A 10,398-nucleotide genomic window follows, 5' to 3' on the forward strand; every position below is an offset into this window, starting at 1 on the left:
GATATCTGGCAGGACAACTAGAACAACAACAGCGGAAACAACACCAAAATTAGTAGCACCATAAAAAAATTTCGTAGTGGTATTACTTGCCATAGTTTCTTAGATTGTAGGAAAATGACACCGAAAAATAACAACAATACTGTGATAATATTATTTGTGAGCAAATACATGAATTAGCTTGAGTCGTACTGGGCAATGTCCTAAGAAACTATTTTAGCAGTGTGAAATATTTCCTCGGGATTAAACAAGCTTATCTTTATTTATTTAGAGGATACATGAATGAACAAACTATTTATATTACAATAATCCAACAAGATTAAAAAGAGAATACGGACAAAGAAAATTTATAAATAAAATTGGAAATAAGAGAAGCTAAGCGAGAAAGAGAAGAAAGCACTACACCATTTTAGGCTTTTAGCTATCCATGAAAAATGTGGCCTAAGCTATCAAAAAGTGTGGCATTTGGTCAAAGGCCGTACTTTTTGACTTTAGGCTACGCTTTTTACGGATGGCCTAAACTAGTGTAACATTTTCGCTAAGACGTTCAAGTGTTGCTTAAGAAGTTACGCTTCAAAAGTGTGGCCTATAAGGCACAGGGGCCACGCTTGTACATACCCCTTATAGCTACATTTTGCAAGTCTTAAACAACACTTCAGAAACGCAGTCTTTGGTACTTTATAGGCCCCACTTTTCATGCGTGCACCAACCCTCGTAAAGTGTTGTCTTTCTTATAAAATTATATTTTTAAAATATATTTATTAATCATATTACCAAATATATATATAATTATTATATATTTTGATATCAATGCTAAAGTAAGAGGATCTCAAGCACAACATCAACAAACAAATAACCAAAAAACTTCAAATGCATGCACTTGCTATTAACTTCTGCAAAACTTTATGTATTGCACTACTACATTAACTAATAAAGCAAATTGCTTAGAGGTGCATTCTAGGAATGAACTTTAAAAAAGTTAAACATATGTATCATGATAATACTTTAAACACATTAAATAGTTGAAGATAACATCTATTATGAACACCATTTGCTATCTCCTTGGCTGCATGTTTCATTTCTGATACATGATTTGTTTTACACCCTTTACATCATCTCCTGATTTTGTAATTGATCATTTTTTTGTAAGCTTAACCTCCCCATTAATCTAAGCAGCATGTGAACTTTCCTTGTTCAAACCAATAGAACCTTCTGAAGGTCTATAGGCCTTAAGTTCCCCATTTGTATTCTCTTTATTCTTTTTAATAGCTTTGCCTTCCTATACCTGCAATCGGACAAACAAAGATGCACTATTTGTTATAGCCTGCTAATAATTTAAAAATGTTATATCTATGTCAACTCCAAATATATAATATCATATAAGTACTATAAAGTTGGAGGGGTTCAAATACGTAAAAGCATTAATGGTAGGGGGATATATTGAAGGGGAGAAATCTATTTTGATAAGACTAAGCGTTTTCGAAGAGTGAAAGATGGGCCTAAATTCATGTTGAATAAACCGTCAATGCATAAATGAGCCTACTATTTAGGTAACACTCTCACGTCTTAATGGGATTATATAAAAAAAGGTTCTTCTTATTGGAACCATACCTCCTGAATCTCTCTGCTATTTGTAGCAGGATCATTCTCATTGTTTTCCAGCGTGATGTATTTCAACAAGCTGTTGCAACTTGAACAAAATTTGATAGGAAGAAACATAACAAAGTCACTTCTGCTGCAGTTTATGAGAGTATGCTCACGCAAATTAAAATCTAGAAAGAGAAAACCTAAGCTAATGTAACGACCCGACCGGTCGTTTTGAGTATTATAATCCCATTTCCCAATTTACTGCTCAATTTATGCCTTACAATTGATTTATGACTTATCGGGTTAGTTGGTTCGGGTCCGAAAGGATTTCGGAGTGAAATGAGACACTTAGTCTCATAATTGAAAACTTAAGTTGGAAAAGTTGACCGGATATTGACTTATGTGTAAACGATCTCGGAATTTAATTATGATGATTCCAATAGCTCTGTATGGTGATTTTGGATTTAGGAGCGTGTCCGGAAAATTATTTGGAGGTCAGTGGTGCAATTAGGCTTGAAATGCCGAAAGTTAAATTTTTGGGAAGTTTGACAGGGGGTTAACTTTTTAATATCGGGGTCGGAATCCGATTCTGAAAATTGGAATAGGTCTGTTATGTCATTTATGACTTGTGTAAAAATTTGAAGTAAATCGGACGTGATTTGATAGGTTTAAGCGTCATTTGTAAAATTTGATGTTTTGAAGTTCTTTATGCTTGAATCCGGGTGCAATCGGTGTTTTTAATCTTATTTGATGTGATTTGAAGGCTCGACTAAGTTCGTATCGTGATTTAGGATTGGTTGGTATGTTTGGTTGAGGTCCCGGGGGCCTCGGGGTGATTCCGGGTGGTTAATGGAGGGTTTGGCGTTGGAGAAGTGCAGCTGAAGCTGCTGATGTTTTCCGCACCTGCGGAGTGGGAACCGCAGGTGCAAGGCCGCAGGAGTGAAGAAAGAGCCGCAGGTGCGGCTAAGGGAGACCTGGGCTCAGACCGCAGGTGCGATGGAAATCCTGCATCTGCGGCGGATGCAGAAGCGGTTTGAGAGGTGCGGATGCGCAGATGGATCGCACGTGCAGCTTAGGACCCGCAGATGCGGTCAAGTGATCGCAGGAGCGGAGTCAGGCTCTTAATGAATTCTCGCAGAAGCGGATATCGGTTCGCAGATGCGATTCCGCAAGTGCGGAACTAGGACCGCAGGTGCGGTTTTAACTAGGCAGAAAACCCCAGCTCGAGGTTTTGTACTCAGTTTTCAATTTCGGACTTGAGGAGCTTGGGAGAGAGGCGATTTTTCGAAGATTTTCAAGGAAAATAACTAGGTAAGTATTCTTAACTTATTATTGATCAAATTACCCGAATCCATGGTTGTTTTTAACATTAGTGGGTGAATTAAGTTGGAAAGATTAGAAAACTCTCTTGGTTTAATTTGAAGATTTGAGGGTCGAGTTGAGGTTGGATTATTGTAAAATTAGTATGGTTAGACTCGTGGTTGAATAGGCTTTCGGATTTTGTAACTTTTGCCGGGTTCCGAGACGTGGGCCCCACTGGCGATTTTTGAGTTAAATTTCGAATTTTTATGGAAAATTAACATTTTCATATGGAATTAATTCCAAAAAATTTATAGACTGAAATGAATTATTTGTGATCAGATTCGAGGCGTTTGGAAGCCAATTCACGAGGAAAAGACATTGCAGAATAAAAATTTCACGGCTTGAAGTAACAGTTTTAAATCTGGTCCTGAGGGTATGAAACTCCGAATTTTTGTGTCATGTGATTATTTTGGAGGTGACGCACATGCTAGGTGACGAGCGTGTGGACGTGCACCGAGGGGATTGTGACTTGATTTGTCCCGTGGAAACTGTAAAGTTGAATAACTTGTTGATAGCTATGTGCTCTCTATGTGTTGTGGAAATTTGATTATTAGCTATGTTAGAAACCATGTTTAGGCTATATGTTGGTACTGTTGGGACCCACAAAGGTCGTGTACATGTTGAACTATCTGCTTGATTGCTATTTTGTACTCGGTCACAGTTAACTTGATTATTTTATCCGAGTCTCAATTGTTCATTATTGATGAATCATATCATTGTTGTTTGGGCTGATTTCATGTATGTTGAGAACCCGGGAGACTGGAGAGATTTGTGACTGAGAAAGGCCGAGGGCCTGATTGTGAGGATAATTGTTGGATCGGGTTGCACGCCGCAACAGGTCATATTGACTTTATATACATTATTATTATGTGGATCGGGGATGCCCGCCTGCAGCAGGCCTTATAGGCTTTATTACAGCACGTGAGTTGTCCGTGCGGATTATGGCGCTTGGGCTGTAGGAGCCCCTCCGGAGTCTGTACACCCCTAGTGAGCGCGGGTACCCATTGAGTGTGAGTGCTGAGAGTTGGGAGCCCAGTGAGTGATTATTGTCATGAGAGCCTGTACTTACTTTTCATTTGTTGATGCACTTAGTTGCTATCTGTTATTGTTGTGAAATTCGTGAAAGATCCAATATCCGGATTACATGAACTTGAACTATATAAAAATTGATTTGACATAAACTGCCGGATTTGAAAGCATGTCTATTCTTTGCTGGAATTACTGAAAATGAACTATAATTTTATAGCTCGTCACTATCTTCAGTTCTTTATTTATTATTGTTACTTATTGAGTTGGTTGTACTCATACTATACCCTGCACTTCGTGTGCAGATCCAGGTGTTTCCGGTCATAGCGGGTGTTGATTCTCTCGCACAATTGACTTTTCGGAGATTCAGAGGTAGCTGTAGTGTTTCGCAGACCTTGTCTCCCATTCCCTATTTCTTTGTTTACTGTATTTGGTCTCGGACTATTATAGACCTTATTTTCCAGATTTGTATTCAGATTTAGATGCTCATGTACTCAGTGACACCGAGTTTTGGAAGTATTTATATTTGTACTTGTGAGATTTCTTCCGCTGAATTTTAATCATTATGTTTTCAAACTTAAAAGAAAAATGTGGTTTTATTGAGGTTGTCGGCTTGCCTAGTATCGAGATAGACGCCATCACGACAGGTGAGAGTTTGGGTCGTGACAGCTAACTAAATCTTGTACTCCAAAAATGCAACAGTGGCTGGGGTCTAGTCAATTTTCTCAAGAATGTTACCCTCACTTCAGAACGACGACTACTTTCACCTAGCAATCTTAAAGAAATTAGCACTCTTGGTGGATAAAATCATTTAAGTACTTAACAAAGGATTCTTCTTAATAAATAGAACGATGGCTAATGGAGAAATGCTTATTCATTTAACAGAAGTAAAAAAGAAAATTCACAAATATTTGAGTACTAAAGGTACAACAAATATTTTTCATTTATCAGAAGTATAGAAGGTACAACAAATATTTTTCTTGATTTAATATCATGCTCAAGTCGCCAAGATGGAAAAAGGAGAAGATCAAAGCTATATTTGAGTCCTGATTTAGTAGGTATAAACAACCATATAGTACCTTTTCAAGAATCAGACAATAAGTTGATCCAGAGGAATGTGAAAAATTTTGGCTTATCACAGCCCGTGCACGACTCACATCAACCTAAGAAGAAGAGTTCATGCTATAAAGAAAGATGATCAGTGCCTCATGCGGAAATCTCTTTGTATAGTTGATAATCCGAGTATATCATATTGACATATGGAGAATGGAAGACTATAGAGTTGCTGAGTCATGCCCGAAAGCAGTATTTTTGACTAACTTGGTTCTCATATAATGAGTTTAGTTTTTGATTAACTCCACCTAAGATTGGAATATCATAAGATGAAGACACCATTTTGACACCAGATTTAAATAATCACTGTTTGGTTTTTTACAATTTAACAGATAATAGTTGGACTAAACTTGAGGTGCATGATAAGGAACAAATAGGAATAAAAGAAACTCATTGATAGCTTACCAAGGCTTATTCTATTATGCATCATAACTGAAACTTGTTTCATTTTGATGGGTCAGAAAAACCAGCAAATACCAATACTTCATGGAATAAGAAAAGTGATATCACTAATAGACTTGACAAGAAACTAAGCATGTATAGCAAGAAATGAAAAACAAATTAATGTGATTACCTTACAAAGGTCAAGAAAGCACCTCAATCTTGCTTCTTCATTTTATGTCAAAGCCTTGGATATGAAAAATTAAGAGAGATAAGAAGGCACAAGGAAGCCTAACCTTATTCATATCACACTGAAACAAGCTTGCCGTCATTACAGAGGTGCAATGAATACCAAAAAAGTTAAATTATATATTTGTTCACGAAAGGAAGTTGCTAATAAAACTCAAAGACAGCAAGGACCGCCATGGAATTGAAGTCTGATTTCATATCAAGCAAAATAAAATAGGAGATAGCTCCAATATAAACAAAACTAGTATGTGCTCACATATATTGTCTTTGAAAGAAAAAGCTTTTCTCATTGCAAGATTACTAGGTAGCAATATATAATGGCTTTCTTGACAATAAACATGTTGCTCAAGAACAAACACCAAATGAGGAAAGAACAACAGAAAATATTAGGATATAGAGAGACATCAATTGCAATTAGTGCACCCAATTAACATTAGCCCAATGATATTGTCATATTACCTAAAACAAAGCTTCTAATGTAACTTTTACACCAATATTATGCACTTCTTCAAAGAAAATATGATCGACTAATAGATCAATATCTTGTTCATTCGTTCTATTCGTACAAGTATACAAATGCAAGATGTGAATAAAAGAAATGTAGCTCAGAGACTTTGTGAATGCAAGTAATAATTGAATTTGAAAGTGGAAAGCACATAAATAGGCAGAGTTTTATTTTACCAGAATTTAAAAGCATCCACAAAACAGAAAGAAGTTCAAGTACCTTGTGCCTCTTGGGGTCGCTGAGCAACTAATGCCTTCTTCTTCACCTTCGCAATCCTATAAACCAAATTTTATACTTATTGTAGACAAAATGTTAAATGATACACCAACATGAACAAATCCCAAAGTGTTTGGCAGAAGAGTAATAACATTGTCCGAAGCAGCAAACCCACAACAATAGAAACCAAAATTAGCATACATATGACTAGCTATGACTGACCGATATCTCAAAAAATAAGAAATAGAATGTAATTATGAGATAACAACCAACACCTTACAAGCTACCAACCGTGACGGAAGAGGAAGTCGCAACGACTAGCACTGAACAAGTTAACTAATATTGCATTCTAGACACAAACAGCAAACCAAATAACAAAATCAGTGTGTCGGAGTAGTACAAGTTACAACTCGATTTCACCGAATGAGTTCGCCGGAGAAAGAGATGAAGCAGTGCAAGTTCTCTAGTAGAGGGCTTTATTTGAAATTAGGGCAAAATGATACATAATAGTGTCACAACCCAATTTCATAAAGTCGTGATGGCGCCCAAAAATACAGCTAGGCAAGCCAACTAATAAATTTGACATATATCAATTATTTTCAGAATATTTTTCTAAGTGATTTTATTACTTTACTAGCAATATTAAATAAAATAGAAAAAATACCGATTAATTTAAATCCAAGAAATAATACAAATTCCAAATTCTACCAATATTTGTGTCAAGACCTGTTGTCACAAGTGTATGAGGATCTAGTGTATTATACAAAACTCCAAATACTGTCTCAAATAAAAATTGACAGAATAAAAATATAAGGAGAGACACTGGTAGCTGCAGAATGGCTCAGAAAGGCATCTCACCACTATGCCTCTAGATAACGTGGATGTGCGATGATAGGTCCTTTACTAATGCCTGCCTCAGATCCTGCACAAAAAGTGCAGCAGCTGTAGTATGAGTACGTAAACAACATGTACCCAGTAAGTATTAGCCTAATCTCGAAGGAGTAGAGACAAGATAGTCGACTTTGACACTCACTAAGGGTCAACAATAATAAATAGAATAAAAATAGAAGTATTTAAATCAGCATGATTCACAGAGTTAACAATAATTTTATTAAATTAGCATAAATAATAAAAATCCTTCAAATGCAATAATTTCCAATCTATTAATTAAATCCACAAGCGGCAATTAAAATAACAAGGTATCGTGTAATTATTATTATTTTTAGGCACGATTTTTGTTGAGGTCGTACGGCCCGTTCCAGAGTGTTGTGTTCACTTCCGAGGGATGTGCGGCGCGATCCATAGATGCATCTATCCTGTCGAGGCGTTCAGCCCGATGCATCTATCCTGTCGAGGCGTTCAGCCCGCTCCACAAGAAAGGAGAAAATTTTCTTTTGTACCTCCGAAATGAGAGTATGTTTATTATAAGATAAATTCGAGAGGATGAACAATTTATTTTAACAATTAATTAATTTAAATAGAAATTAAGCATATGAGATTTCAATCTTTTACTATCTCTTACTAACAATTCACAATATAAATCAAATAATTTAATTAAATAACGGAAATAACCCAATTAAATGCACTAACAGCCAAACCCTTCCACTCCAGCCTAGGCAACGTTGGAATAGCCAAGGTAACAGTCTTGGCATGATAATCTAAAATAACATGGTATGGAGATAACCAGTCCATGCCCAGGATGATTTCAAAGTCAGCCATCTCAAGCAATAGAAGATCTGTTCTAATTTAATAACCACAGAATGTAATAATATAGGATCGGTAGATCCGATTCACAACAACAGAATCACCCACAGGAGTAGACACATAAACAGAAGTACTCAAGGACTCAGGAGAAATACTCAGGAAATGAGCAAATAGAGATGACACATATGAATACGTAGATCCTGGATCAAATAATATTGAGGCATCTTTGCCGCAAACAGAAATAATACTTGTAATCACAGCATCTGAGGCCTCTATATCTGGTCTGGCCAGAAAAGCATAGAACTGAGCTGTAGCGCCAACTAGATGGCCTCCACTTGGCTGACCTCCACCTCTAGGATGGCCCCTACCCACCTGTTCTCCACCTCTTGGTGGTCGGACTACTGGTGGAGCAACTGGTGCGGTAATCATAGGCTGCTGACCCTGCTGTACTGATCTACCCTGCAGCCTAGGGCAGAATCTCCGTATATGATTGGGATCCTCGCACTCGTAATAACTTTTTGGTGCGATAAGCTGCTGACTAGAAGTCTGGCCCTGGTGACCTGAATACCCACTATAAGAACTCTGAATAGCTGGTGGGAGATAAGAACTCTCTGGCATAACACTGAAATAAGGTCATACTGGAGAACCCCGAGGAGGCGGTGGTGCTGGATATGGGGGCCTGCTAGACTTCCCTCTCACGAACTGACCTCTGCCCCCAGACGGAGCACCTCTGAACTCTCCAGAATACCTAAACTGCTTATCTCTCATAACCTATTTTTGGTTACGCTGACATACACCCTCAATCCTCTGGGCTATCTCCACGACTAACTCATAAGAAGTACCCATCTCAACCTCTCGATCCATAGTGGCATGAATGCCAGTATGTAAACCTGCAACAAACCTCCGCACTCTCTCCATCTCAGTAGGGAGTATCATAAGTGCATGGCGAGATAACTCAGAGAATCTCGCCTCATAATCGGTCACTAACATCTGACCCTGCTAGAGCTGCTCAAACTAAAATCTAAATTCTTCCCTCTGGGAGGGTGGAATATACCTGTCCAAGAAGATACGGGTAAACCTGTCCCAAGTCATGGGAGGAGAATCTGCTGGTCTGCCAAGAATATAAGACTTCCACCATCTACGGGCTCTGCCCTCTAGCTGAAAAGTAGCAAAGTCAACCCCATGAGACTCCAATATTCTCATCTTATTGCGTTCTGTCCCTACACCGATCAATGAAGTCCTAGGGATCCTCATGTCTCTTACCCCCAAAGACAGGAGGATGTAGTCTAGTCCATCTGTCCAATAGTTTCTGCGGATCAGTGGTTGCAGTTGGCCTGAGCTCAGGTGTAGCTGCTGCCACTGGCTAGGCTCCACCCACGGGTAGTGCACCCTGAGTCTAATATACAGCAGCTGCCTGCCCATGAGCCTGTACGGTAGGGGTCTGTGCTTCCCTACCCGCCTGAGATGTGGCTGGTTCTATCGGAATTAAACCGGCCTGAGTCATAGTGTCCATGAACCGCAACATACGATCCATGACATCCTGGAATCCTGGTGCAGATGTGAAATCCACTGGAGCTGGCTCTGCCACAGGCACCTCACCCTATTCCTCAATAATGGGATCCTCCGCTGGAACCACTGGCGGCATAACTGGAACAATTCTGGGATGTCCTCGTCCCCTACCATGGGCTGGAGCCCTCCTTCGGCCTCAGCCTCTAGCAACTGGGGGAGTAGCTCTTCCCTGGTCTGGAGCCTCATTCGAGCGTGCTCTCACAATCTGTGAGAGAGTAAGATAAAGATATTTAGTACTACATCAATTGCACGATGGAAGATGAACAAAAGGTATTTTCCTAACACCCTATAGCCTCTCGAAGATAAGTACATACGTCTCCGTACCGATTCGCAAGACTCTATTAGGCCTGCTCATAACTTGTGAGATCTACGTGAACCTGGTGCTTTGATACCATATTGTCATAATCCAATTTTACCTAAAGGTCTTGATGGCGCCCAAACCTATAGCTAGGCAAGTCAACTAATAAATTAGACATATATCAATTATTTTCAGAATAATGTTCTAAGTAATTTTATCACTTTACTAGCAATATTAAAGAAAATACAAAAAATACCGATTAATTTATATCCAAGAAATAATACAAATCCTAAATTCTACCAATGTGTGTGCCAAGACCTTGTGTCACAAGTGTATGAGTATCTAGTGGATTATACAAAACTCTAAATATTGTCTGAAATAAAAATAGACA

The 10,398-nt window shown here is 38.5% G+C and overlaps 1 long non-coding RNA gene across 6 annotated transcripts; it reads right to left on the reverse strand.

Moving 5' to 3' along the window:
* Nucleotides 1–850: 850 nt before the first annotated feature.
* LOC104107149 (uncharacterized) lies at nt 851–6,958 on the reverse strand. Of its 6 annotated transcripts, none has more exons than XR_004509808.2 (4): nt 6,712–6,958; nt 5,660–6,495; nt 5,052–5,567; nt 851–1,282 (listed from the first exon to the last, which is right to left on the reverse strand). It is a non-coding gene; the product is annotated as an uncharacterized lncRNA (long non-coding RNA). The 6 variants fall into 6 exon arrangements; XR_004509807.2 differs by having other exon boundaries at nt 5,052–5,154; nt 5,491–6,495; XR_004509803.2 differs by adding an exon at nt 1,609–1,687 and having other exon boundaries at nt 5,052–6,495.
* Between the last annotated feature and the right edge of the window lie 3,440 nt (nt 6,959–10,398).

This window comes from Nicotiana tomentosiformis, chromosome 9 (genome assembly GCF_000390325.3).
Source record: "Nicotiana tomentosiformis chromosome 9, ASM39032v3, whole genome shotgun sequence".
Taxonomy (NCBI): Eukaryota; Viridiplantae; Streptophyta; class Magnoliopsida; order Solanales; family Solanaceae; genus Nicotiana; species Nicotiana tomentosiformis.